The sequence below is a fragment of the Anopheles gambiae genome, chromosome 3, assembly GCF_943734735.2.
Source record: "Anopheles gambiae chromosome 3, idAnoGambNW_F1_1, whole genome shotgun sequence".
In the NCBI taxonomy this organism is placed as follows: Eukaryota; Metazoa; Arthropoda; class Insecta; order Diptera; family Culicidae; genus Anopheles; species Anopheles gambiae.
In genome coordinates, this window is record NC_064602.1 from 65,457,101 (window position 1) to 65,484,332 (window position 27,232).

General features: G+C 46.9%; 5 long non-coding RNA genes across 5 annotated transcripts; all 5 read left to right on the plus strand.

The window, feature by feature from the left end:
• The first annotated feature begins 1,757 nt into the window (after nt 1-1,757).
• On the plus strand, nt 1,758-4,466 carry LOC133393854 (uncharacterized). Its single transcript, XR_009766439.1, has 3 exons — nt 1,758-2,003; nt 2,115-2,263; nt 4,228-4,466. It is a non-coding gene; the product is annotated as an uncharacterized LOC133393854 (long non-coding RNA).
• A 3,008-nt stretch (nt 4,467-7,474) lies between these two features.
• LOC133393879 (uncharacterized) lies at nt 7,475-10,183 on the plus strand. Its single transcript, XR_009766453.1, has 3 exons — nt 7,475-7,720; nt 7,832-7,980; nt 9,945-10,183. It is a non-coding gene; the product is annotated as an uncharacterized LOC133393879 (long non-coding RNA).
• A 3,030-nt stretch (nt 10,184-13,213) lies between these two features.
• Nucleotides 13,214-15,900, plus strand: LOC133393831 (uncharacterized). Its single transcript, XR_009766422.1, has 3 exons — nt 13,214-13,437; nt 13,549-13,697; nt 15,662-15,900. It is a non-coding gene; the product is annotated as an uncharacterized LOC133393831 (long non-coding RNA).
• Nucleotides 15,901-18,391: 2,491 nt separating this feature from the next.
• LOC133393868 (uncharacterized) lies at nt 18,392-21,606 on the plus strand. Its single transcript, XR_009766446.1, has 3 exons — nt 18,392-19,144; nt 19,256-19,404; nt 21,368-21,606. It is a non-coding gene; the product is annotated as an uncharacterized LOC133393868 (long non-coding RNA).
• A 2,658-nt stretch (nt 21,607-24,264) lies between these two features.
• Nucleotides 24,265-27,209, plus strand: LOC133393403 (uncharacterized). The gene is made up of 3 exons (XR_009766142.1): nt 24,265-24,858; nt 24,970-25,118; nt 26,971-27,209. It is a non-coding gene; the product is annotated as an uncharacterized LOC133393403 (long non-coding RNA).
• The last annotated feature ends 23 nt before the right edge of the window (nt 27,210-27,232 follow it).

Below are 27,232 nucleotides of genomic sequence, written 5' to 3' on the forward strand. Positions count from 1 at the left end.
GTTACATTTCCAGGTCCGATTTTGGTTCATTTCGTCGTACCGGTGTCCTGGCCTGGCGTGCGAGGCCTGTGCGAGTTCTGTGCAGATCCTGTGTCGCGTCCTGTGTGCTTCTTTTATTGGGTTTTTCTTTTCTACGGTTTTTTTTTTTTTTTTTTGTACGGGTAAAAGTGATGGTTTTCTGGGACAGTGGCGCTCAGCCGCCACCGTGCGTCTCCATGAGAATGCGTCAAAGTGGTGGACGCTTTTATCTCCGAAACAGGATCAACATCAAAGCATCAACCGGCGGCAGAATTTAAAAAAGAACTTATTACCCAGGCTGGATGGACGCAAGCCTTTAAAGTATGAATGCAAAAGTATTGAAAACTTCGCCCGGATTGGAACATAGAGAACTAAAAAAAAACATGAAATTTTTTTGTGAACATTAACATTTAATCGCGTAGCGAAAACGTTTACTTTTTTTTTGCAGGGAGAGTCTTCCAAACACGCGGATGTGTGCCTTTGATGGAAACGGTTTATTGCGCGGATTCTAATTACACCTCGTAAAATGGTACCCGTTTTTCGGTCGCGATGTCGAGATGCCGCCGAGATGAAGCGTGCGAATTTGCGAATTGCGATGGCGAATTGCGAATCACCCGATCGCGCACGAATCGCGCAGCTCATTCGCCTCCTCGAACACGAACCAATGTCCCAATGTCCAGCGTCATCTATTGGCGAGATTTAGTACTATTCAGAACCGCTGCATCTTTTACTGTCAACCGAAGCTCTACGCAAGGTGGATGCAATCCGAGATCAGGTGAGGACAGATAGAGACGAAGACTAAGAAATCATTAATTTATTTGCTATTTTGTCACCTTTATTCCGCATCATCTACGAGACACACATGGACACACGAGGACAATTGCAGTAAGTATTGCCTGATTTTGTATCTCTGATGTTTGTTCAATAAAATGAATAAATACAAAAATGCACTTGCCTATAAGCAAGAAAGAAAATGTTTTCTGTTTGCTATACTTTTTGAAACCAACGGTGTGTAGCGGGTTTAAAATGACACCAAAGTCCCCCCAACTATGGCGACCCACCCAAGGTGGATTTAAAAATATCAGGTGGTGGACTCTGGTGCATTTTGACAATTCGTCACTTGACGTAAGGTCCCCAGGATTCAAACTTTGTTTACATTAATTAAATTTGTTCATATAATTTATCTACCCCATTTTTTCGAATAAATATTCTTTAAAAATATATTTTGGACTTTGTGAGTTCTTATTTAACATTGAAACATACATTAAAGTGTGTTATTTTGTGTTATTCTGTGAATTTATTCTAGAATTCTTTGTGTTTTCGACATTTTGGATGATAAAAATAAAGAAATAATTATTTTTTTCAATTTTTACACTAATTGCTCATTATCTACGAGCCGCATGGCCGCAATTTACTTGAGATTAGAACTCATGCTAGCATGATTTGAAATTTCGTGCATAAACAAATGATCAAATCTTTTGTTAATATATTACGTTTTTTCGATAAAATCAATAGACACGCACTAAAATGCACATAATAACAAATCGAAATCTGTTATATTTGCTAAGCTTTGTGTGCGGAAACCAATGGTCAACGGTTCTAAAATGACGTAAAGTCCCTCAACTATGGCGACCCCCCAAAGGCCCTAATCCACCACCTGATATTTTTATAATCCACCTTGGCAACGCACCCCATCCCGTGCTAGAACGGGACAAGTTCAACAACTGTCATCGTTTTTTCCCGATTCACTTTACACTTTCCGTGCTCAGATGCGCTTTCCGTGGTCAGATGCGCTTTCCGTGCTCAGATGCGCTTTCCGTGCGCGGCCGTGTAGCGGTGGAGTAATTGCGCGATGGGTGTTGTGGATCGTACGTACTGCTGCTGCTGCTGGAATTGTCGTAAGGATGGCTGCTACCGGTGGCATTCGGCCGTCCTAGCAGCTGCTCATAGACACCGCTGTGCTGCTGCAGGATGCCCTGGTCCTGGTACGTCGACGCTGCCTTTCCCGCTGCTTGTGTGTTTGGTGGTGCATACTATCTCACCACCCGGTATCGTCACTCGCCTGATGGTGTTTCCCTTTTGTGTCCCGTAAACAGCCCATCCCAACATCGTCCTCACCGCAATCGGTCACCCAGATTGAGGCTCCAGCGGTGGAAGTAGTAGGAGCACATTCTCCAAGCCGATTGGGATTTTCCAAGCCTGGTTCTCGGTGTACCATCCTCCTGATGTTCCGCTGGCCGATCCTGTAAGTAATCATTCGAACTTGTCAGTGTGGGATAATGAATATTTTGTTGTGGCAAACTTAGCTGTTGAAACCGTCGCCGTGAACGACCGCTCTCCCCCGCGTGCAGCAATCTCCAGGCTCCAGGTCAAACGTGAAGCTGAAACGTCTCCTTGCGTTTCACGTTGGCCGTCCACTGCAACTCAAGTGGGGGCCCGGCTGGCCCTTCAATCTGATACTCGCTGCTAGGGTAACTTAAGCGTCAATGATGATCCTTCATCCAGAAATTGCGTGCGTGTCTCGCACTCGCTTGTTCAACGTTTGCACAACCCGGGACACGACACAGGAGAATCTCGATCGACAAGGCTTTGTTACGTGGTTTGCGGCACAGCTTCATCTGCGTTACAGTCTCAATACGTTCCATGGGAGACATGCGCTTCGCATCATTCTCTTAGCGTATGATCCGTGTTCGATCCAACGAAGGTAGGGAGTTTCAATTTGCGATGGCGAGAAACCCGATCGCGCACGAATCGCGCAGCTCATTCGCCTCCTCGAACACGAACCATCTGAATTTAGCATCATCTATATCGGTTCTGTTTTGCATTTCCCAATCAACTCTGGGGCTGTTTTGGACCCATAACCTTTCTCCATTTCGTGATTGTTCTGCAGTTTGTGGCAACCGTTCTTCCTTCCGTCAGCACCGTGAATGCCTGTTTGGCACTTTCAATGAAGGCTTCTGTAATCCAATCGGTGTGTGATGATATGTGAGAAAGAAAGCTGCCCGCTTTTGCAGAACAGTGATGGAATAGGACTGGACTATAAAGGCCCCGATAGAATGCCTCAGAGCAGTACGGTAAAGAGGAGCCAGAGACTTTCGGAGACATTATTTCTATTTGATAAAATATTTTTGGAACTACCCAAGCTTTAAGGTTGTTTGGTGTGAACAATTTTACATTTCCCTGATATTTCGTTTTAGTTGTCCATTTTTGTAGGCCATTGATTCCGGAATGAAGTTCTTTCCTCTACATTCGGTTGCAGATTTGGACATCGCTACTAAACCGGGGTAAGAATGCTTCAGACAAATGGCGAGTAGCAGCAAATGAATTATCTCGATTATCTAAGCGTCGAAGGAGAAACGTTCTCTTTCGCTACACGCATCCAAATCTCGATGTAAATTGAAGTGTTCGATGGCTTTTTCCATCACGAATCACAAAAATTCGGTTAATTTTCCGGAGGCCGTTTTCAAATGACAGCCCGTGGCGCGTTCTGCAGAAGGACTTTGACTCCGATTTTGAGTAACGAGTGTTGATCGTACCTACGCAAATGGTCGTACCAAATTTGGTCTACTAGCCGCGCCCTATCCAACGAGGGATAACAATGGATCCGGGAAGGGGGGAAAAACATTCCCACACCTGTGTGTAAAACGGTGAAAATTTCACACAAAATCACGTTTTTTGACTGGAAGAGTCGAGCTGAGTGGTTCCTAGGAGGACACGCTTGTGAGACAAAAGTTGCACAACTTGTACCGACGCGTCTGTCGCTGCCTGATATAGCTTTGTATTAGCTTCCGTTCGAAAGCAATTTGACGGTTTTCCTTCCTGCAGTATGGAACAGGGAGGGCGGGAGGAGGTGCAATACCCCACCGTCGGATAGTACTTGGCGAGAGCTTTCCATCGATGCCCCGCACGCACGCCCTTATATAAGCTCGCGTTCGAAAGCTATGCTCATGTAAAGGTGGCCTATCAAAATTTGTGTTCGTGGATCGGCGTCGGCAGTGGAAAACATCCCCACTATGTACGTTTGAAGTTGATGCTATCCGGCGAGAAAGAGTGGAAAATTGCAATCATTGCAAACTCGAAAATTAACTCGTTTTATATAGGCATTTGTACATTTCAATTTATTCCAATGCTATACGTGTATTTTTACATGGCCTCAATCTTACACTAAAATACAATAAATACATATTTATTTCCCTTCAACCCCCATAGCATCAAATGTACGTGTAGCTTCGTTGAGCAAACGCTTGGTGTCCCACTGACCGTCCTCTTTGGTTAGGCCGCTGGTGAGTCTGACAACACCAGAGGCCAACATCCAGTGGCGCCACGAGGAGGCAGAGGATCGGATTTGGCCACCGTCCCAGCATCGGGCTGTTCCTTCACGGCGCCTTATACTGGGGTGACTTACACGTCACTTTACGAAAGCTGGAACGAAGAGAGAGAGAGAGAGAGAAGAAAAGAAATTAGGTGCTGGTTTAGCAGCCAAACCGGTTCCAATCGAAATGCAAATCGTGCTGCATGGAATGTTGGCGCAGCAGATTCCGGAACATCCGCTTCAGCTCGGTATAGTCCGGCGCGTCGCAGAATTCCATCTGCAACGCGTACTCGGTCAACCGCTGAAACTCAGCCGGCAGTCCTCTACACAGCTCGCTGGGCGTAATGCACAACTTCAGAAGCAGTGCCTCGTCCGGATCAAATCGCTCCTCGGTACCATACCACGGTAGGCCACCGCGGAGCAAAAACACCAGCATGTAGGCGAGTGACAAAATGTCATCTCGCCTGCTCGGTGTATACTCCAGATGAGCGAACACTGGTGCAAACTCGATCGTTCCGGCGAACGGGAAAAACGCATCCTGCGCTATGTGTTCCCCCGTGCGTGGGTGCCGATACGGCTCGGCAAGACCGAAGTCGATCATGTGCAGCGTCTTGCGGGTCGTTCCGCGACCCAGCAGGACATTGTCCGGCTTCAGGTCGCGGTGAACGTACCCCAGCTCGTGGAATGTTTCCAGCCTGTCGAGCAGTTGCAGCGCTAGCTGCGAAACCGTCTTCAGACCGAAGCGTCCTCCGCACAAGTTCAGTAAGTCCTGCAGTGATGGCCCCAGGCGCTCCAAAACCAGCACGTCGCGTTTGCGATACGTACCGGCGTCGATGAGTCTGGGCCATCCACGGGCCTTCGGCAGCCGCGCATAGATCCGGCGCTCCGTGGCGAGCAGGAGCCGGTCCACCTCTTTGCTGGCCATTTTCATCACCACCGGCTGCTTGGAGCGGGCATGGCTGCCCACCAACACCGTGCCGCAGCCACCAGCATCGAATTCGCCTTCAATCCGATAGGTGGAGAGATTCACCACCATCAAGGACTCCGGCGAACTAGAATTGGGCGCACGTCCTTCTCTAATCGACATGTTCGATTCTCTTTGGCCACCTGCGAAATGTAACTAGAAGCAACAGCAGAATCAATTTTTCGCAAAAACACTCGAAAAAACCGTTAAAAGTGAGAGCGAGCGAAAACACGTCACCTTGCGTTTACTCGTAGTGAGGATATAACCTGATGCATAAGTGTGGTTTACATATATAGCCTTTGGTTGGGTGATGTTCACATGTGTACTACGATCGAAACAGCAACTTGACAGATTACGCATTTTCGGCTGGTAACCATCTAGTTACCTGTGGTGTGTGGGTTTTGGAAAACGCATCCAAGTGTTGTTACATTTCCAGGTCCGATTTTGGTTCATTTCGTCGTACCGGTGTCCTGGCCTGGCGTGCGAGGCCTGTGCGAGTTCTGTGCAGATCCTGTGTCGCGTCCTGTGTGCTTCTTTTATTGGGTTTTTCTTTTCTACGGTTTTTTTTTTTTTTTTTTGTACGGGTAAAAGTGATGGTTTTATGGGACAGTGGCGCTCAGCCGCCACCGTGCGTCTCCATGAGAATGCGTCAAAGTGGTGGACGCTTTTATCTCCGAAACAGGATCAACATCAAAGCATCAACCGGCGGCAGAATTTAAAAAAGAACTTATTACCCAGGCTGGATGGACGCAAGCCTTTAAAGTATGAATGCAAAAGTATTGAAAACTTCGCCCGGATTGGAACATAGAGAACTAAAAAAAAACATGAAATTTTTTTGTGAACATTAACATTTAATCGCGTAGCGAAAACGTTTACTTTTTTTTTGCAGGGAGAGTCTTCCAAACACGCGGATGTGTGCCTTTGATGGAAACGGTTTATTGCGCTGATTCTAATTACACCTCGTAAAATGGTACCCGTTTTTCGGTCGCGATGTCGAGATGCCGCCGAGATGAAGCGTGCGAATTTGCGAATTGCGATGGCGAATTGCGAATCACCCGATCGCGCACGAATCGCGCAGCTCATTCGCCTCCTCGAACACGAACCAATGTCCCAATGTCCAGCGTCATCTATTGGCGAGATTTAGTACTATTCAGAACCGCTGCATCTTTTACTGTCAACCGAAGCTCTACGCAAGGTGGATGCAATCCGAGATCAGGTGAGGACAGATAGAGACGAAGACTAAGAAATCATTAATTTATTTGCTATTTTGTCACCTTTATTCCGCATCATCTACGAGACACACATGGACACACGAGGACAATTGCAGTAAGTATTGCCTGATTTTGTATCTCTGATGTTTGTTCAATAAAATGAATAAATACAAAAATGCACTTGCCTATAAGCAAGAAAGAAAATGTTTTCTGTTTGCTATACTTTTTGAAACCAACGGTGTGTAGCGGGTTTAAAATGACACCAAAGTCCCCCCAACTATGGCGACCCACCCAAGGTGGATTTAAAAATATCAGGTGGTGGACTCTGGTGCATTTTGACAATTCGTCACTTGACGTAAGGTCCCCAGGATTCAAACTTTGTTTACATTAATTAAATTTGTTCATATAATTTATCTACCCCATTTTTTCGAATAAATATTCTTTAAAAATATATTTTGGACTTTGTGAGTTCTTATTTAACATTGAAACATACATTAAAGTGTGTTATTTTGTGTTATTCTGTGAATTTATTCTAGAATTCTTTGTGTTTTCGACATTTTGGATGATAAAAATAAAGAAATAATTATTTTTTTCAATTTTTACACTAATTGCTCATTATCTACGAGCCGCATGGCCGCAATTTACTTGAGATTAGAACTCATGCTAGCATGATTTGAAATTTCGTGCATAAACAAATGATCAAATCTTTTGTTAATATATTACGTTTTTTCGATAAAATCAATAGACACGCACTAAAATGCACATAATAACAAATCGAAATCTGTTATATTTGCTAAGCTTTGTGTGCGGAAACCAATGGTCAACGGTTCTAAAATGACGTAAAGTCCCTCAACTATGGCGACCCCCCAAAGGCCCTAATCCACCACCTGATATTTTTATAATCCACCTTGGCAACGCACCCCATCCCGTGCTAGAACGGGACAAGTTCAACAACTGTCATCGTTTTTTCCCGATTCACTTTACACTTTCCGTGCTCAGATGCGCTTTCCGTGGTCAGATGCGCTTTCCGTGCTCAGATGCGCTTTCCGTGCGCGGCCGTGTAGCGGTGGAGTAATTGCGCGATGGGTGTTGTGGATCGTACGTACTGCTGCTGCTGCTGGAATTGTCGTAAGGATGGCTGCTACCGGTGGCATTCGGCCGTCCTAGCAGCTGCTCATAGACACCGCTGTGCTGCTGCAGGATGCCCTGGTCCTGGTACGTCGACGCTGCCTTTCCCGCTGCTTGTGTGTTTGGTGGTGCATACTATCTCACCACCCGGTATCGTCACTCGCCTGATGGTGTTTCCCTTTTGTGTCCCGTAAACAGCCCATCCCAACATCGTCCTCACCGCAATCGATCACCCAGATTGAGGCTCCAGCGGTGGAAGTAGTAGGAGCACATTCTCCAAGCCGATTGGGATTTTCCAAGCCTGGTTCTCGGTGTACCATCCTCCTGATGTTCCGCTGGCCGATCCTGTAAGTAATCATTCGAACTTGTCAGTGTGGGATAATGAATATTTTGTTGTGGCAAACTTAGCTGTTGAAACCGTCGCCGTGAACGACCGCTCTCCCCCGCGTGCAGCAATCTCCAGGCTCCAGGTCAAACGTGAAGCTGAAACGTCTCCTTGCGTTTCACGTTGGCCGTCCACTGCAACTCAAGTGGGGGCCCGGCTGGCCCTTCAATCTGATACTCGCTGCTAGGGTAACTTAAGCGTCAATGATGATCCTTCATCCAGAAATTGCGTGCGTGTCTCGCACTCGCTTGTTCAACGTTTGCACAACCCGGGACACGACACAGGAGAATCTCGATCGACAAGGCTTTGTTACGTGGTTTGCGGCACAGCTTCATCTGCGTTACAGTCTCAATACGTTCCATGGGAGACATGCGCTTCGCATCATTCTCTTAGCGTATGATCCGTGTTCGATCCAACGAAGGTAGGGAGTTTCAATTTGCGATGGCGAGAAACCCGATCGCGCACGAATCGCGCAGCTCATTCGCCTCCTCGAACACGAACCATCTGAATTTAGCATCATCTATATCGGTTCTGTTTTGCATTTCCCAATCAACTCTGGGGCTGTTTTGGACCCATAACCTTTCTCCATTTCGTGATTGTTCTGCAGTTTGTGGCAACCGTTCTTCCTTCCGTCAGCACCGTGAATGCCTGTTTGGCACTTTCAATGAAGGCTTCTGTAATCCAATCGGTGTGTGATGATATGTGAGAAAGAAAGCTGCCCGCTTTTGCAGAACAGTGATGGAATAGGACTGGACTATAAAGGCCCCGATAGAATGCCTCAGAGCAGTACGGTAAAGAGGAGCCAGAGACTTTCGGAGACATTATTTCTATTTGATAAAATATTTTTGGAACTACCCAAGCTTTAAGGTTGTTTGGTGTGAACAATTTTACATTTCCCTGATATTTCGTTTTAGTTGTCCATTTTTGTAGGCCATTGATTCCGGAATGAAGTTCTTTCCTCTACATTCGGTTGCAGATTTGGACATCGCTACTAAACCGGGGTAAGAATGCTTCAGACAAATGGCGAGTAGCAGCAAATGAATTATCTCGATTATCTAAGCGTCGAAGGAGAAACGTTCTCTTTCGCTACACGCATCCAAATCTCGATGTAAATTGAAGTGTTCGATGGCTTTTTCCATCACGAATCACAAAAATTCGGTTAATTTTCCGGAGGCCGTTTTCAAATGACAGCCCGTGGCGCGTTCTGCAGAAGGACTTTGACTCCGATTTTGAGTAACGAGTGTTGATCGTACCTACGCAAATGGTCGTACCAAATTTGGTCTACTAGCCGCGCCCTATCCAACGAGGGATAACAATGGATCCGGGAAGGGGGGAAAAACATTCCCACACCTGTGTGTAAAACGGTGAAAATTTCACACAAAATCACGTTTTTTGACTGGAAGAGTCGAGCTGAGTGGTTCCTAGGAGGACACGCTTGTGAGACAAAAGTTGCACAACTTGTACCGACGCGTCTGTCGCTGCCTGATATAGCTTTGTATTAGCTTCCGTTCGAAAGCAATTTGACGGTTTTCCTTCCTGCAGTATGGAACAGGGAGGGCGGGAGGAGGTGCAATACCCCACCGTCGGATAGTACTTGGCGAGAGCTTTCCATCGATGCCCCGCACGCACGCCCTTATATAAGCTCGCGTTCGAAAGCTATGCTCATGTAAAGGTGGCCTATCAAAATTTGTGTTCGTGGATCGGCGTCGGCAGTGGAAAACATCCCCACTATGTACGTTTGAAGTTGATGCTATCCGGCGAGAAAGAGTGGAAAATTGCAATCATTGCAAACTCGAAAATTAACTCGTTTTATATAGGCATTTGTACATTTCAATTTATTCCAATGCTATACGTGTATTTTTACATGGCCTCAATCTTACACTAAAATACAATAAATACATATTTATTTCCCTTCAACCCCCATAGCATCAAATGTACGTGTAGCTTCGTTGAGCAAACGCTTGGTGTCCCACTGACCGTCCTCTTTGGTTAGGCCGCTGGTGAGTCTGACAACACCAGAGGCCAACATCCAGTGGCGCCACGAGGAGGCAGAGGATCGGATTTGGCCACCGTCCCAGCATCGGGCTGTTCCTTCACGGCGCCTTATACTGGGGTGACTTACACGTCACTTTACGAAAGCTGGAACGAAGAGAGAGAGAGAGAGAGAAGAAAAGAAATTAGGTGCTGGTTTAGCAGCCAAACCGGTTCCAATCGAAATGCAAATCGTGCTGCATGGAATGTTGGCGCAGCAGATTCCGGAACATCCGCTTCAGCTCGGTATAGTCCGGCGCGTCGCAGAATTCCATCTGCAACGCGTACTCGGTCAACCGCTGAAACTCAGCCGGCAGTCCTCTACACAGCTCGCTGGGCGTAATGCACAACTTCAGAAGCAGTGCCTCGTCCGGATCAAATCGCTCCTCGGTACCATACCACGGTAGGCCACCGCGGAGCAAAAACACCAGCATGTAGGCGAGTGACAAAATGTCATCTCGCCTGCTCGGTGTATACTCCAGATGAGCGAACACTGGTGCAAACTCGATCGTTCCGGCGAACGGGAAAAACGCATCCTGCGCTATGTGTTCCCCCGTGCGTGGGTGCCGATACGGCTCGGCAAGACCGAAGTCGATCATGTGCAGCGTCTTGCGGGTCGTTCCGCGACCCAGCAGGACATTGTCCGGCTTCAGGTCGCGGTGAACGTACCCCAGCTCGTGGAATGTTTCCAGCCTGTCGAGCAGTTGCAGCGCTAGCTGCGAAACCGTCTTCAGACCGAAGCGTCCTCCGCACAAGTTCAGTAAGTCCTGCAGTGATGGCCCCAGGCGCTCCAAAACCAGCACGTCGCGTTTGCGATACGTACCGGCGTCGATGAGTCTGGGCCATCCACGGGCCTTCGGCAGCCGCGCATAGATCCGGCGCTCCGTGGCGAGCAGGAGCCGGTCCACCTCTTTGCTGGCCATTTTCATCACCACCGGCTGCTTGGAGCGGGCATGGCTGCCCACCAACACCGTGCCGCAGCCACCAGCATCGAATTCGCCTTCAATCCGATAGGTGGAGAGATTCACCACCATCAAGGACTCCGGCGAACTAGAATTGGGCGCACGTCCTTCTCTAATCGACATGTTCGATTCTCTTTGGCCACCTGCGAAATGTAACTAGAAGCAACAGCAGAATCAATTTTTCGCAAAAACACTCGAAAAAACCGTTAAAAGTGAGAGCGAGCGAAAACACGTCACCTTGCGTTTACTCGTAGTGAGGATATAACCTGATGCATAAGTGTGGTTTACATATATAGCCTTTGGTTGGGTGATGTTCACATGTGTACTACGATCGAAACAGCAACTTGACAGATTACGCATTTTCGGCTGGTAACCATCTAGTTACCTGTGGTGTGTGGGTTTTGGAAAACGCATCCAAGTGTTGTTACATTTCCAGGTCCGATTTTGGTTCATTTCGTCGTACCGGTGTCCTGGCCTGGCGTGCGAGGCCTGTGCGAGTTCTGTGCAGATCCTGTGTCGCGTCCTGTGTGCTTCTTTTATTGGGTTTTTCTTTTCTACGGTTTTTTTTTTTTTTTTTTTTACGGGTAAAAGTGATGGTTTTCTGGGACAGTGGCGCTCAGCCGCCACCGTGCGTCTCCATGAGAATGCGTCAAAGTGGTGGACGCTTTTATCTCCGAAACAGGATCAACATCAAAGCATCAACCGGCGGCAGAATTTAAAAAAGAACTTATTACCCAGGCTGGATGGACGCAAGCCTTTAAAGTATGAATGCAAAAGTATTGAAAACTTCGCCCGGATTGGAACATAGAGAACTAAAAAAAAACATGAAATTTTTTTGTGAACATTAACATTTAATCGCGTAGCGAAAACGTTTACTTTTTTTTTGCAGGGAGAGTCTTCCAAACACGCGGATGTGTGCCTTTGATGGAAACGGTTTATTGCGCGGATTCTAATTACACCTCGTAAAATGGTACCCGTTTTTCGGTCGCGATGTCGAGATGCCGCCGAGATGAAGCGTGCGAATTTGCGAATTGCGATGGCGAATTGCGAATCACCCGATCGCGCACGAATCGCGCAGCTCATTCGCCTCCTCGAACACGAACCAATGTCCCAATGTCCAGCGTCATCTATTGGCGAGATTTAGTACTATTCAGAACCGCTGCATCTTTTACTGTCAACCGAAGCTCTACGCAAGGTGGATGCAATCCGAGATCAGGTGAGGACAGATAGAGACGAAGACTAAGAAATCATTAATTTATTTGCTATTTTGTCACCTTTATTCCGCATCATCTACGAGACACACATGGACACACGAGGACAATTGCAGTAAGTATTGCCTGATTTTGTATCTCTGATGTTTGTTCAATAAAATGAATAAATACAAAAATGCACTTGCCTATAAGCAAGAAAGAAAATGTTTTCTGTTTGCTATACTTTTTGAAACCAACGGTGTGTAGCGGGTTTAAAATGACACCAAAGTCCCCCCAACTATGGCGACCCACCCAAGGTGGATTTAAAAATATCAGGTGGTGGACTCTGGTGCATTTTGACAATTCGTCACTTGACGTAAGGTCCCCAGGATTCAAACTTTGTTTACATTAATTAAATTTGTTCATATAATTTATCTACCCCATTTTTTCGAATAAATATTCTTTAAAAATATATTTTGGACTTTGTGAGTTCTTATTTAACATTGAAACATACATTAAAGTGTGTTATTTTGTGTTATTCTGTGAATTTATTCTAGAATTCTTTGTGTTTTCGACATTTTGGATGATAAAAATAAAGAAATAATTATTTTTTTCAATTTTTACACTAATTGCTCATTATCTACGAGCCGCATGGCCGCAATTTACTTGAGATTAGAACTCATGCTAGCATGATTTGAAATTTCGTGCATAAACAAATGATCAAATCTTTTGTTAATATATTACGTTTTTTCGATAAAATCAATAGACACGCACTAAAATGCACATAATAACAAATCGAAATCTGTTATATTTGCTAAGCTTTGTGTGCGGAAACCAATGGTCAACGGTTCTAAAATGACGTAAAGTCCCTCAACTATGGCGACCCCCCAAAGGCCCTAATCCACCACCTGATATTTTTATAATCCACCTTGGCAACGCACCCCATCCCGTGCTAGAACGGGACAAGTTCAACAACTGTCATCGTTTTTTCCCGATTCACTTTACACTTTCCGTGCTCAGATGCGCTTTCCGTGCTCAGATGCGCTTTCCGTGCTCAGATGCGCTTTCCGTGCGCGGCCGTGTAGCGGTGGAGTAATTGCGCGATGGGTGTTGTGGATCGTACGTACTGCTGCTGCTGCTGGAATTGTCGTAAGGATGGCTGCTACCGGTGGCATTCGGCCGTCCTAGCAGCTGCTCATAGACACCGCTGTGCTGCTGCAGGATGCCCTGGTCCTGGTACGTCGACGCTGCCTTTCCCGCTGCTTGTGTGTTTGGTGGTGCATACTATCTCACCACCCGGTATCGTCACTCGCCTGATGGTGTTTCCCTTTTGTGTCCCGTAAACAGCCCATCCCAACATCGTCCTCACCGCAATCGGTCACCCAGATTGAGGCTCCAGCGGTGGAAGTAGTAGGAGCACATTCTCCAAGCCGATTGGGATTTTCCAAGCCTGGTTCTCGGTGTACCATCCTCCTGATGTTCCGCTGGCCGATCCTGTAAGTAATCATTCGAACTTGTCAGTGTGGGATAATGAATATTTTGTTGTGGCAAACTTAGCTGTTGAAACCGTCGCCGTGAACGACCGCTCTCCCCCGCGTGCAGCAATCTCCAGGCTCCAGGTCAAACGTGAAGCTGAAACGTCTCCTTGCGTTTCACGTTGGCCGTCCACTGCAACTCAAGTGGGGGCCCGGCTGGCCCTTCAATCTGATACTCGCTGCTAGGGTAACTTAAGCGTCAATGATGATCCTTCATCCAGAAATTGCGTGCGTGTCTCGCACTCGCTTGTTCAACGTTTGCACAACCCGGGACACGACACAGGAGAATCTCGATCGACAAGGCTTTGTTACGTGGTTTGCGGCACAGCTTCATCTGCGTTACAGTCTCAATACGTTCCATGGGAGACATGCGCTTCGCATCATTCTCTTAGCGTATGATCCGTGTTCGATCCAACGAAGGTAGGGAGTTTCAATTTGCGATGGCGAGAAACCCGATCGCGCACGAATCGCGCAGCTCATTCGCCTCCTCGAACACGAACCATCTGAATTTAGCATCATCTATATCGGTTCTGTTTTGCATTTCCCAATCAACTCTGGGGCTGTTTTGGACCCATAACCTTTCTCCATTTCGTGATTGTTCTGCAGTTTGTGGCAACCGTTCTTCCTTCCGTCAGCACCGTGAATGCCTGTTTGGCACTTTCAATGAAGGCTTCTGTAATCCAATCGGTGTGTGATGATATGTGAGAAAGAAAGCTGCCCGCTTTTGCAGAACAGTGATGGAATAGGACTGGACTATAAAGGCCCCGATAGAATGCCTCAGAGCAGTACGGTAAAGAGGAGCCAGAGACTTTCGGAGACATTATTTCTATTTGATAAAATATTTTTGGAACTACCCAAGCTTTAAGGTTGTTTGGTGTGAACAATTTTACATTTCCCTGATATTTCGTTTTAGTTGTCCATTTTTGTAGGCCATTGATTCCGGAATGAAGTTCTTTCCTCTACATTCGGTTGCAGATTTGGACATCGCTACTAAACCGGGGTAAGAATGCTTCAGACAAATGGCGAGTAGCAGCAAATGAATTATCTCGATTATCTAAGCGTCGAAGGAGAAACGTTCTCTTTCGCTACACGCATCCAAATCTCGATGTAAATTGAAGTGTTCGATGGCTTTTTCCATCACGAATCACAAAAATTCGGTTAATTTTCCGGAGGCCGTTTTCAAATGACAGCCCGTGGCGCGTTCTGCAGAAGGACTTTGACTCCGATTTTGAGTAACGAGTGTTGATCGTACCTACGCAAATGGTCGTACCAAATTTGGTCTACTAGCCGCGCCCTATCCAACGAGGGATAACAATGGATCCGGGAAGGGGGGAAAAACATTCCCACACCTGTGTGTAAAACGGTGAAAATTTCACACAAAATCACGTTTTTTGACTGGAAGAGTCGAGCTGAGTGGTTCCTAGGAGGACACGCTTGTGAGACAAAAGTTGCACAACTTGTACCGACGCGTCTGTCGCTGCCTGATATAGCTTTGTATTAGCTTCCGTTCGAAAGCAATTTGACGGTTTTCCTTCCTGCAGTATGGAACAGGGAGGGCGGGAGGAGGTGCAATACCCCACCGTCGGATAGTATTTGGCGAGAGCTTTCCATCGATGCCCCGCACGCACGCCCTTATATAAGCTCGCGTTCGAAAGCTATGCTCATGTAAAGGTGGCCTATCAAAATTTGTGTTCGTGGATCGGCGTCGGCAGTGGAAAACATCCCCACTATGTACGTTTGAAGTTGATGCTATCCGGCGAGAAAGAGTGGAAAATTGCAATCATTGCAAACTCGAAAATTAACTCGTTTTATATAGGCATTTGTACATTTCAATTTATTCCAATGCTATACGTGTATTTTTACATGGCCTCAATCTTACACTAAAATACAATAAATACATATTTATTTCCCTTCAACCCCCATAGCATCAAATGTACGTGTAGCTTCGTTGAGCAAACGCTTGGTGTCCCACTGACCGTCCTCTTTGGTTAGGCCGCTGGTGAGTCTGACAACACCAGAGGCCAACATCCAGTGGCGCCACGAGGAGGCAGAGGATCGGATTTGGCCACCGTCCCAGCATCGGGCTGTTCCTTCACGGCGCCTTATACTGGGGTGACTTACACGTCACTTTACGAAAGCTGGAACGAAGAGAGAGAGAGAGAGAGAAGAAAAGAAATTAGGTGCTGGTTTAGCAGCCAAACCGGTTCCAATCGAAATGCAAATCGTGCTGCATGGAATGTTGGCGCAGCAGATTCCGGAACATCCGCTTCAGCTCGGTATAGTCCGGCGCGTCGCAGAATTCCATCTGCAACGCGTACTCGGTCAACCGCTGAAACTCAGCCGGCAGTCCTCTACACAGCTCGCTGGGCGTAATGCACAACTTCAGAAGCAGTGCCTCGTCCGGATCAAATCGCTCCTCGGTACCATACCACGGTAGGCCACCGCGGAGCAAAAACACCAGCATGTAGGCGAGTGACAAAATGTCATCTCGCCTGCTCGGTGTATACTCCAGATGAGCGAACACTGGTGCAAACTCGATCGTTCCGGCGAACGGGAAAAACGCATCCTGCGCTATGTGTTCCCCCGTGCGTGGGTGCCGATACGGCTCGGCAAGACCGAAGTCGATCATGTGCAGCGTCTTGCGGGTCGTTCCGCGACCCAGCAGGACATTGTCCGGCTTCAGGTCGCGGTGAACGTACCCCAGCTCGTGGAATGTTTCCAGCCTGTCGAGCAGTTGCAGCGCTAGCTGCGAAACCGTCTTCAGACCGAAGCGTCCTCCGCACAAGTTCAGTAAGTCCTGCAGGGATGGCCCCAGGCGCTCCAAAACCAGCACGTCGCGTTTGCGATACGTACCGGCGTCGATGAGTCTGGGCCATCCACGGGCCTTCGGCAGCCGCGCATAGATCCGGCGCTCCGTGGCGAGCAGGAGCCGGTCCACCTCTTTGCTGGCCATTTTCATCACCACCGGCTGCTTGGAGCGGGCATGGCTGCCCACCAACACCGTGCCGCAGCCACCAGCATCGAATTCGCCTTCAATCCGATAGGTGGAGAGATTCACCACCATCAAGGACTCCGGCGAACTAGAATTGGGCGCACGTCCTTCTCTAATCGACATGTTCGATTCTCTTTGGCCACCTGCGAAATGTAACTGGAAGCAACAGCAGAATCAATTTTTCGCAAAAACACTCGAAAAAACCGTTAAAAGTGAGAGCGAGCGAAAACACGTCACCTTGCGTTTACTCGTAGTGAGGATATAACCTGATGCATAAGTGTGGTTTACATATATAGCCTTTGGTTGGGTGATGTTCACATGTGTACTACGATCGAAACAGCAACTTGACAGATTACGCATTTTCGGCTGGTAACCATCTAGTTACCTGTGGTGTGTGGGTTTTGGAAAACGCATCCAAGTGTTGTTACATTTCCAGGTCCGATTTTGGTTCATTTCGTCGTACCGGTGTCCTGGCCTGGCGTGCGAGGCCTGTGCGAGTTCTGTGCAGATCCTGTGTCGCGTCCTGTGTGCTTCTTTTATTGGGTTTTTCTTTTCTACGGTTTTTTTTTTTTTTTTTTGTACGGGTAAAAGTGATGGTTTTCTGGGACAGTGGCGCTCAGCCGCCACCGTGCGTCTCCATGAGAATGCGTCAAAGTGGTGGACGCTTTTATCTCCGAAACAGGATCAACATCAAAGCATCAACCGGCGGCAGAATTTAAAAAAGAACTTATTACCCAGGCTGGATGGACGCAAGCCTTTAAAGTATGAATGCAAAAGTATTGAAAACTTCGCCCGGATTGGAACATAGAGAACTAAAAAAAAACATGAAATTTTTTTGTGAACATTAACATTTAATCGCGTAGCGAAAACGTTTACTTTTTTTTTGCAGGGAGAGTCTTCCAAACACGCGGATGTGTGCCTTTGATGGAAACGGTTTATTGCGCGGATTCTAATTACACCTCGTAAAATGGTACCCGTTTTTCGGTCGCGATGTCGAGATGCCGCCGAGATGAAGCGTGCGAATTTGCGAATTGCGATGGCGAATTGCGAATCACCCGATCGCGCACGAATCGCGCAGCTCATTCGCCTCCTCGAACACGAACCAATGTCCCAATGTCCAGCGTCATCTATTGGCGAGATTTAGTACTATTCAGAACCGCTGCATCTTTTACTGTCAACCGAAGCTCTACGCAAGGTGGATGCAATCCGAGATCAGGTGAGGACAGATAGAGACGAAGACTAAGAAATCATGAATTTATTTGCTATTTTCACCTTTATTCCGCATCATCTACGAGACACACATGGACACACGAGGACAATTGCAGTAAGTATTGCCTGATTTTGTATCTCTGATGTTTGTTCAATAAAATGAATAAATACAAAAATGCACTTGCCTATAAGCAAGAAAGAAAATGTTTTCTGTTTGCTATACTTTTTGAAACCAACGGTGTGTAGCGGGTTTAAAATGACACCAAAGTCCCCCCAACTATGGCGACCCACCCAAGGTGGATTTAAAAATATCAGGTGGTGGACTCTAGTGCATTTTGACAATTCGTCACTTGACGTAAGGTCCCCAGGATTCTAGCTTTGTTTACATTAATTAAATTTGTGCATATAATTTATCTACCCCATTTTTTCGAATAAATATTATTTAAAAATATATGTTGGACTTTGTGAGTATTTCTTATTTAACATTGAAACATACATTAAAGTGTGTTATTTTGTGTGCTTCTGTGAATTTATTCTAGAATTCTTTGTGTTTTCGACATTTTTGATGATAAAAATTAAGAAATCATTATTTTTTTTTTCGATTTTTACATTAATTGCTCATTATCTACGAGCCGCATGGCCGCAATTTACTTGAGATTAGAACTCATGCTAGCATGATTTGAAATTTCGTGCATAAACAAATGATCAAATCTTTTGTTAATATATTACGTTTTTTCGATAAAATCAATAGACACGCACTAAAATGCACATCATAACAAATCGAAATCTGTTATATTTGCTAAGCTTTGTGTGCGGAAACCAATGGTCAACGGTTCTAAAATGACGTAAAGTCCCTCAACTATGGCGACCTCCCCAAAGGCCCTAATCCACCACCACCTGATATGTTGAATCCACCTTGGCAACGCACCCCATCCCGTGCTAGAACGGGACAAGTTCAACAACAACTGTCATCGTTTTTTCCCGATTCACTTTACACTTTCCGTGGTCAGATGCGCTTTCCGTGCTCAGATGCGCTTTCCGTGCGCGGCCGTGTAGCGGTGGAGTAATTGCGCGATGGGCGTTGTGGATCGTACGTACTGCTGCTGCCGCTGGAATTGTCGTAAGGATGGCTGCTACCGGTGGCATTCGGCCGTCCTAGCAGCTGCTCATAGACACCGCTGTGCTGCTGCAGGATGCCCTGGTCCTGGTACGTCGACGCTGCCTTTCCCGCTGCTTGTGTGTTTGGTGGTGCATACTATCTCACCACCCGGTATCGTCACTCGCCTGATGGTGTTTCCCTTTTGTGTCCCGTAAACAGCCCATCCCAACATCGTCCTCACCGCAATCGGTCACCCAGATTGAGGCTCCAGCGGTGGAAGTAGTAGGAGCACATTCTCCAAGCCGATTGGGATTTTCCAAGCCTGGTTCTCGGTGTACCATCCTCCTGATGTTCCGCTGGCCGATCCTGTAAGTAATCATTCGAACTTGTCAGTGTGGGATAATGAATATTTTGTTGTGGCAAACTTAGCTGTTGAAACCGTCGCCGTGAACGACCGCTCTCCCCCGCGTGCAGCAATCTCCAGGCTCCAGGTCAAACGTGAAGCTGAAACGTCTCCTTGCGTTTCACGTTGGCCGTCCACTGCAACTCAAGTGGGGGCCCGGCTGGCCCTTCAATCTGATACTCGCTGCTAGGGTAACTTAAGCGTCAATGATGATCCTTCATCCAGAAATTGCGTGCGTGTCTCGCACTCGCTTGTTCAACGTTTGCACAACCCGGGACACGACACAGGAGAATCTCGATCGACAAGGCTTTGTTACGTGGTTTGCGGCACAGCTTCATCTGCGTTACAGTCTCAATACGTTCCATGGGAGACATGCGCTTCGCATCATTCTCTTAGCGTATGATCCGTGTTCGATCCAACGAAGGTAGGGAGTTTCAATTTGCGATGGCGAGAAACCCGATCGCGCACGAATCGCGCAGCTCATTCGCCTCCTCGAACACGAACCATCTGAATTTAGCATCATCTATATCGGTTCTGTTTTGCATTTCCCAATCAACTCTGGGGCTGTTTTGGACCCATAACCTTTCTCCATTTCGTGATTGTTCTGCAGTTTGTGGCAACCGTTCTTCCTTCCGTCAGCACCGTGAATGCCTGTTTGGCACTTTCAATGAAGGCTTCTGTAATCCAATCGGTGTGTGATGATATGTGAGAAAGAAAGCTGCCCGCTTTTGCAGAACAGTGATGGAATAGGACTGGACTATAAAGGCCCCGATAGAATGCCTCAGAGCAGTACGGTAAAGAGGAGCCAGAGACTTTCGGAGACATTATTTCTATTTGATAAAATATTTTTGGAACTACCCAAGCTTTAAGGTTGTTTGGTGTGAACAATTTTACATTTCCCTGATATTTCGTTTTAGTTGTCCATTTTTGTAGGCCATTGATTCCGGAATGAAGTTCTTTCCTCTACATTCGGTTGCAGATTTGGACATCGCTACTAAACCGGGGTAAGAATGCTTCAGACAAATGGCGAGTAGCAGCAAATGAATTATCTCGATTATCTAAGCGTCGAAGGAGAAACGTTCTCTTTCGCTACACGCATCCAAATCTCGATGTAAATTGAAGTGTTCGATGGCTTTTTCCATCACGAATCACAAAAATTCGGTTAATTTTCCGGAGGCCGTTTTCAAATGACAGCCCGTGGCGCGTTCTGCAGAAGGACTTTGACTCCGATTTTGAGTAACGAGTGTTGATCGTACCTACGCAAATGGTCGTACCAAATTTGGTCTACTAGCCGCGCCCTATCCAACGAGGGATAACAATGGATCCGGGAAGGGGGGAAAAACATTCCCACACCTGTGTGTAAAACGGTGAAAATTTCACACAAAATCACGTTTTTTGACTGGAAGAGTCGAGCTGAGTGGTTCCTAGGAGGACACGCTTGTGAGACAAAAGTTGCACAACTTGTACCGACGCGTCTGTCGCTGCCTGATATAGCTTTGTATTAGCTTCCGTTCGAAAGCAATTTGACGGTTTTCCTTCCTGCAGTATGGAACAGGGAGGGCGGGAGGAGGTGCAATACCCCACCGTCGGATAGTACTTGGCGAGAGCTTTCCATCGATGCCCCGCACGCACGCCCTTATATAAGCTCGCGTTCGAAAGCTATGCTCATGTAAAGGTGGCCTATCAAAATTTGTGTTCGTGGATCGGCGTCGGCAGTGGAAAACATCCCACTATGTACGTTTGATGTTGATGCTATTCGGCGAGAAAGAGTGGAAAATTGCAATCATTGCAAACTCGAAAATTAACTCGTTTTATATAGGCATTTGTACATTTCAATTTATTCCAATGCTATACGTGTATTTTTACATGGCCTCAATCTTACACTAAAATACAATAAATACATATTTATTTCCCTTCAACCCCCATAGCATCAAATGTACGTGTAGCTTCGTTGAGCAAACGCTTGGTGTCCCACTGACCGTCCTCTTTGGTTAGGCCGCTGGTGAGTCTGACAACACCAGAGGCCAACATCCAGTGGCGCCACGAGGAGGCAGAGGATCGGATTTGGCCACCGTCCCAGCATCGGGCTGTTCCTTCACGGCGCCTTATACTGGGGTGACTTACACGTCACTTTACGAAAGCTGGAACGAAGAGAGAGAGAGAGAGAGAAGAAAAGAAATTAGGTGCTGGTTTAGCAGCCAAACCGGTTCCAATCGAAATGCAAATCGTGCTGCATGGAATGTTGGCGCAGCAGATTCCGGAACATCCGCTTCAGCTCGGTATAGTCCGGCGCGTCGCAGAATTCCATCTGCAACGCGTACTCGGTCAACCGCTGAAACTCAGCCGGCAGTCCTCTACACAGCTCGCTGGGCGTAATGCACAACTTCAGAAGCAGTGCCTCGTCCGGATCAAATCGCTCCTCGGTACCATACCACGGTAGGCCACCGCGGAGCAAAAACACCAGCATGTAGGCGAGTGACAAAATGTCATCTCGCCTGCTCGGTGTGTACTCCAGATGAGCGAACACTGGTGCAAACTCGATCGTTCCGGCGAACGGGAAAAACGCATCCTGCGCTATGTGTTCCCCCGTGCGTGGGTGCCGATACGGCTCGGCAAGACCGAAGTCGATCATGTGCAGCGTCTTGCGGGTCGTTCCGCGACCCAGCAGGACATTGTCCGGCTTCAGGTCGCGGTGAACGTACCCCAGCTCGTGGAATGTTTCCAGCCTGTCGAGCAGTTGCAGCGCTAGCTGCGAAACCGTCTTCAGACCGAAGCGTCCTCCGCACAAGTTCAGTAAGGTCCTGCAGGGATGGCCCCAGGCGCTCCAAAACCAGCACGTCGCGTTTGCGATACGTACCGGCGTCGATGAGTCTGGGCCATCCACGGGCCTTCGGCAGCCGCGCATAGATCCGGCGCTCCGTGGCGAGCAGGAGCCGGTCCACCTCTTTGCTGGCCATTTTCATCACCACCGGCTGCTTGGAGCGGGCATGGCTGCCCACCAACACCGTGCCGCAGCCACCAGCATCGAATTCGCCTTCAATCCGATAGGTGGAGAGATTCACCACCATCAAGGACTCCGGCGAACTAGAATTGGGCGCACGTCCTTCTCTAATCGACATGTTCGATTCTCTTTGGCCACCTGCGAAATGTAACTAGAAGCAACAGCAGAATCAATTTTTCGCAAAAACACTCGAAAAAACCGTTAAAAGTGAGAGCGAGCGAAAACACGTCACCTTGCGTTTACTCGTAGTGAGGATATAACCTGATGCATAAGTGTGGTTTACATATATAGCCTTTGGTTGGGTGATGTTCACATGTGTACTACGATCGAAACAGCAACTTGACAGATTACGCATTTTCGGCTGGTAACCATCTAGTTACCTGTGGTGTGTGGGTTTTGGAAAACGCATCCAAGTGTTGTTACATTTCCAGGTCCGATTTTGGTTCATTTCGTCGTACCGGTGTCCTGGCCTGGCGTGCGAGGCCTGTGCGAGTTCTGTGCAGATCCTGTGTCGCGTCCTGTGTGCTTCTTTTATTGGGTTTTTCTTTTCTACGGTTTTTTTTTTTTTTTTTTTTTTTTTTTGTACGGGTAAAAAGTGATGGTTTTATGGGACAGTGGCGCTCAGCCGCCACCGTGCGTCTCCATGAGAATGCGTCAAAGTGGTGGACGCTTTTATCTCCGAAACAGGATCAACATCAAAGCATCAACCGGCGGCAGAATTTAAAAAAGAACTTATTACCCAGGCTGGATGGACGCAAGCCTTTAAAGTATGAATGCAAAAGTATTGAAAACCTCGCCCGGATTGGAACATAGAGAACTAAAAAAAAACATGAAATTGGTTTGTGAACATTAACATTTAATCGCGTAGCGAAAACGTTTACTTTTTTTTTGCAGGGAGAGTCTTCCAAACACGCGGATGTGTGCCTTTGATGGAAACGGTTTATTGCGCTGATTCTAATTACACCTCGTAAAATGGTACCCGTTTTTCGGTCGCGATGTCGAGATGCCGCCGAGATGAAGCGTGCGAATTTGCGAATTGCGATGGCGAGAAATCACCCGATCGCGCACGAATCGCGCAGCTCATTCGCCTCCTCGAACACGAACCAATGTCCCAATGTCCAGCGTCATCTATCGGCGAGATTTAGTACTATTCAGAACCGCTGCATCTTTTACTGTCAACCGAAGCTCTACGCAAGGTGGATGCAATCCGAGATCAGGTGAGGACAGATAGAGACGAAGACTAAGAAATCATGAATTTATTTGCTATTTTCACCTTTATTCCGCATCATCTACGAGACACACATGGACACACGAGGACAATTGCAGTAAGTATTGCCTGATTTTGTATCTCTGATGTTTGTTCAATAAAATGAATAAATACAAAAATGCACTTGCCTATAAGCAAGAAAGAAAATGTTTTCTGTTTGCTATACTTTTTGAAACCAACGGTGTGTAGCGGGTTTTAAAATGACACCAAAGTCCCCCCAACTATGGCGACCCACCCAAGGTGGATTTAAAAATATCAGGTGGTGGACTCTAGTGCATTTTGACAATTCGTCACTTGACGTAAGGTCCCCAGGATTCTAGCTTTGTTTACATTAATTAAATTTGTGCATATAATTTATCTACCCCATTTTTTCGAATAAATATTATTTAAAAATATATGTTGGACTTTGTGAGTATTTCTTATTTAACATTGAAACATACATTAAAGTGTGTTATTTTGTGTGCTTCTGTGAATTTATTCTAGAATTCTTTGTGTGTTCGACATTTTTGATGATAAAAATTAAGAAATCATTATTTTTTTTTTCGATTTTTACATTAATTGCTCATTATCTACGAGCCGCATGGCCGCAATTTACTTGAGATTAGAACTCATGCTAGCATGATTTGAAATTTCGTGCATAAACAAATGATCAAATCTTTTGTTAATATATTACGTTTTTTCGATAAAATCAATAGACACGCACTAAAATGCACATCATAACAAATCGAAATCTGTTATATTTGCTAAGCTTTGTGTGCGGAAACCAATGGTCAACGGTTCTAAAATGACGTAAAGTCCCTCAACTATGGCGACCTCCCCAAAGGCCCTAATCCACCACCACCTGATATGTTGAATCCACCTTGGCAACGCACCCCATCCCGTGCTAGAACGGGACAAGTTCAACAACAACTGTCATCGTTTTTTCCCGATTCACTTTACACTTTCCGTGGTCAGATGCGCTTTCCGTGCTCAGATGCGCTTTCCGTGCGCGGCCGTGTAGCGGTGGAGTAATTGCGCGATGGGTGTTGTGGATCGTACGTACTGCTGCTGCTGCTGGAATTGTCGTAAGGATGGCTGCTACCGGTGGCATTCGGCCGTCCTAGCAGCTGCTCATAGACACCGCTGTGCTGCTGCAGGATGCCCTGGTCCTGGTACGTCGACGCTGCCTTTCCCGCTGCTTGTGTGTTTGGTGGTGCATACTATCTCACCACCCGGTATCGTCACTCGCCTGATGGTGTTTCCCTTTTGTGTCCCGTAAACAGCCCATCCCAACATCGTCCTCACCGCAATCGGTCACCCAGATTGAGGCTCCAGCGGTGGAAGTAGTAGGAGCACATTCTCCAAGCCGATTGGGATTTTCCAAGCCTGGTTCTCGGTGTACCATCCTCCTGATGTTCCGCTGGCCGATCCTGTAAGTAATCATTCGAACTTGTCAGTGTGGGATAATGAATATTTTGTTGTGGCAAACTTAGCTGTTGAAACCGTCGCCGTGAACGACCGCTCTCCCCCGCGTGCAGCAATCTCCAGGCTCCAGGTCAAACGTGAAGCTGAAACGTCTCCTTGCGTTTCACGTTGGCCGTCCACTGCAACTCAAGTGGGGGCCCGGCTGGCCCTTCAATCTGATACTCGCTGCTAGGGTAACTTAAGCGTCAATGATGATCCTTCATCCAGAAATTGCGTGCGTGTCTCGCACTCGCTTGTTCAACGTTTGCACAACCCGGGACACGACACAGGAGAATCTCGATCGACAAGGCTTTGTTACGTGGTTTGCGGCACAGCTTCATCTGCGTTACAGTCTCAATACGTTCCATGGGAGACATGCGCTTCGCATCATTCTCTTAGCGTATGATCCGTGTTCGATCCAACGAAGGTAGGGAGTTTCAATTTGCGATGGCGAGAAACCCGATCGCGCACGAATCGCGCAGCTCATTCGCCTCCTCGAACACGAACCATCTGAATTTAGCATCATCTATATCGGTTCTGTTTTGCATTTCCCAATCAACTCTGGGGCTGTTTTGGACCCATAACCTTTCTCCATTTCGTGATTGTTCTGCAGTTTGTGGCAACCGTTCTTCCTTCCGTCAGCACCGTGAATGCCTGTTTGGCACTTTCAATGAAGGCTTCTGTAATCCAATCGGTGTGTGATGATATGTGAGAAAGAAAGCTGCCCGCTTTTGCAGAACAGTGATGGAATAGGACTGGACTATAAAGGCCCCGATAGAATGCCTCAGAGCAGTACGGTAAAGAGGAGCCAGAGACTTTCGGAGACATTATTTCTATTTGATAAAATATTTTTGGAACTACCCAAGCTTTAAGGTTGTTTGGTGTGAACAATTTTACATTTCCCTGATATTTCGTTTTAGTTGTCCATTTTTGTAGGCCATTGATTCCGGAATGAAGTTCTTTCCTCTACATTCGGTTGCAGATTTGGACATCGCTACTAAACCGGGGTAAGAATGCTTCAGACAAATGGCGAGTAGCAGCAAATGAATTATCTCGATTATCTAAGCGTCGAAGGAGAAACGTTCTCTTTCGCTACACGCATCCAAATCTCGATGTAAATTGAAGTGTTCGATGGCTTTTTCCATCACGAATCACAAAAATTCGGTTAATTTTCCGGAGGCCGTTTTCAAATGACAGCCCGTGGCGCGTTCTGCAGAAGGACTTTGACTCCGATTTTGAGTAACGAGTGTTGATCGTACCTACGCAAATGGTCGTACCAAATTTGGTCTACTAGCCGCGCCCTATCCAACGAGGGATAACAATGGATCCGGGAAGGGGGGAAAAACATTCCCACACCTGTGTGTAAAACGGTGAAAATTTCACACAAAATCACGTTTTTTGACTGGAAGAGTCGAGCTGAGTGGTTCCTAGGAGGACACGCTTGTGAGACAAAAGTTGCACAACTTGTACCGACGCGTCTGTCGCTGCCTGATATAGCTTTGTATTAGCTTCCGTTCGAAAGCAATTTGACGGTTTTCCTTCCTGCAGTATGGAACAGGGAGGGCGGGAGGAGGTGCAATACCCCACCGTCGGATAGTACTTGGCAGTGGAAAACATCCCCACTATGTACGTTTGAAGTTGATGCTATCCGGCGAGAAAGAGTGGAAAATTGCAATCATTGCAAACTCGAAAATTAACTCGTTTTATATAGGCATTTGTACATTTCAATTTATTCCAATGCTATACGTGTATTTTTACATGGCCTCAATCTTACACTAAAATACAATAAATACATATTTATTTCCCTTCAACCCCCATAGCATCAAATGTACGTGTAGCTTCGTTGAGCAAACGCTTGGTGTCCCACTGACCGTCCTCTTTGGTTAGGCCGCTGGTGAGTCTGACAACACCAGAGGCCAACATCCAGTGGCGCCACGAGGAGGCAGAGGATCGGATTTGGCCACCGTCCCAGCATCGGGCTGTTCCTTCACGGCGCCTTATACTGGGGTGACTTACACGTCACTTTACGAAAGCTGGAACGAAGAGAGAGAGAGAGAGAGAAGAAAAGAAATTAGGTGCTGG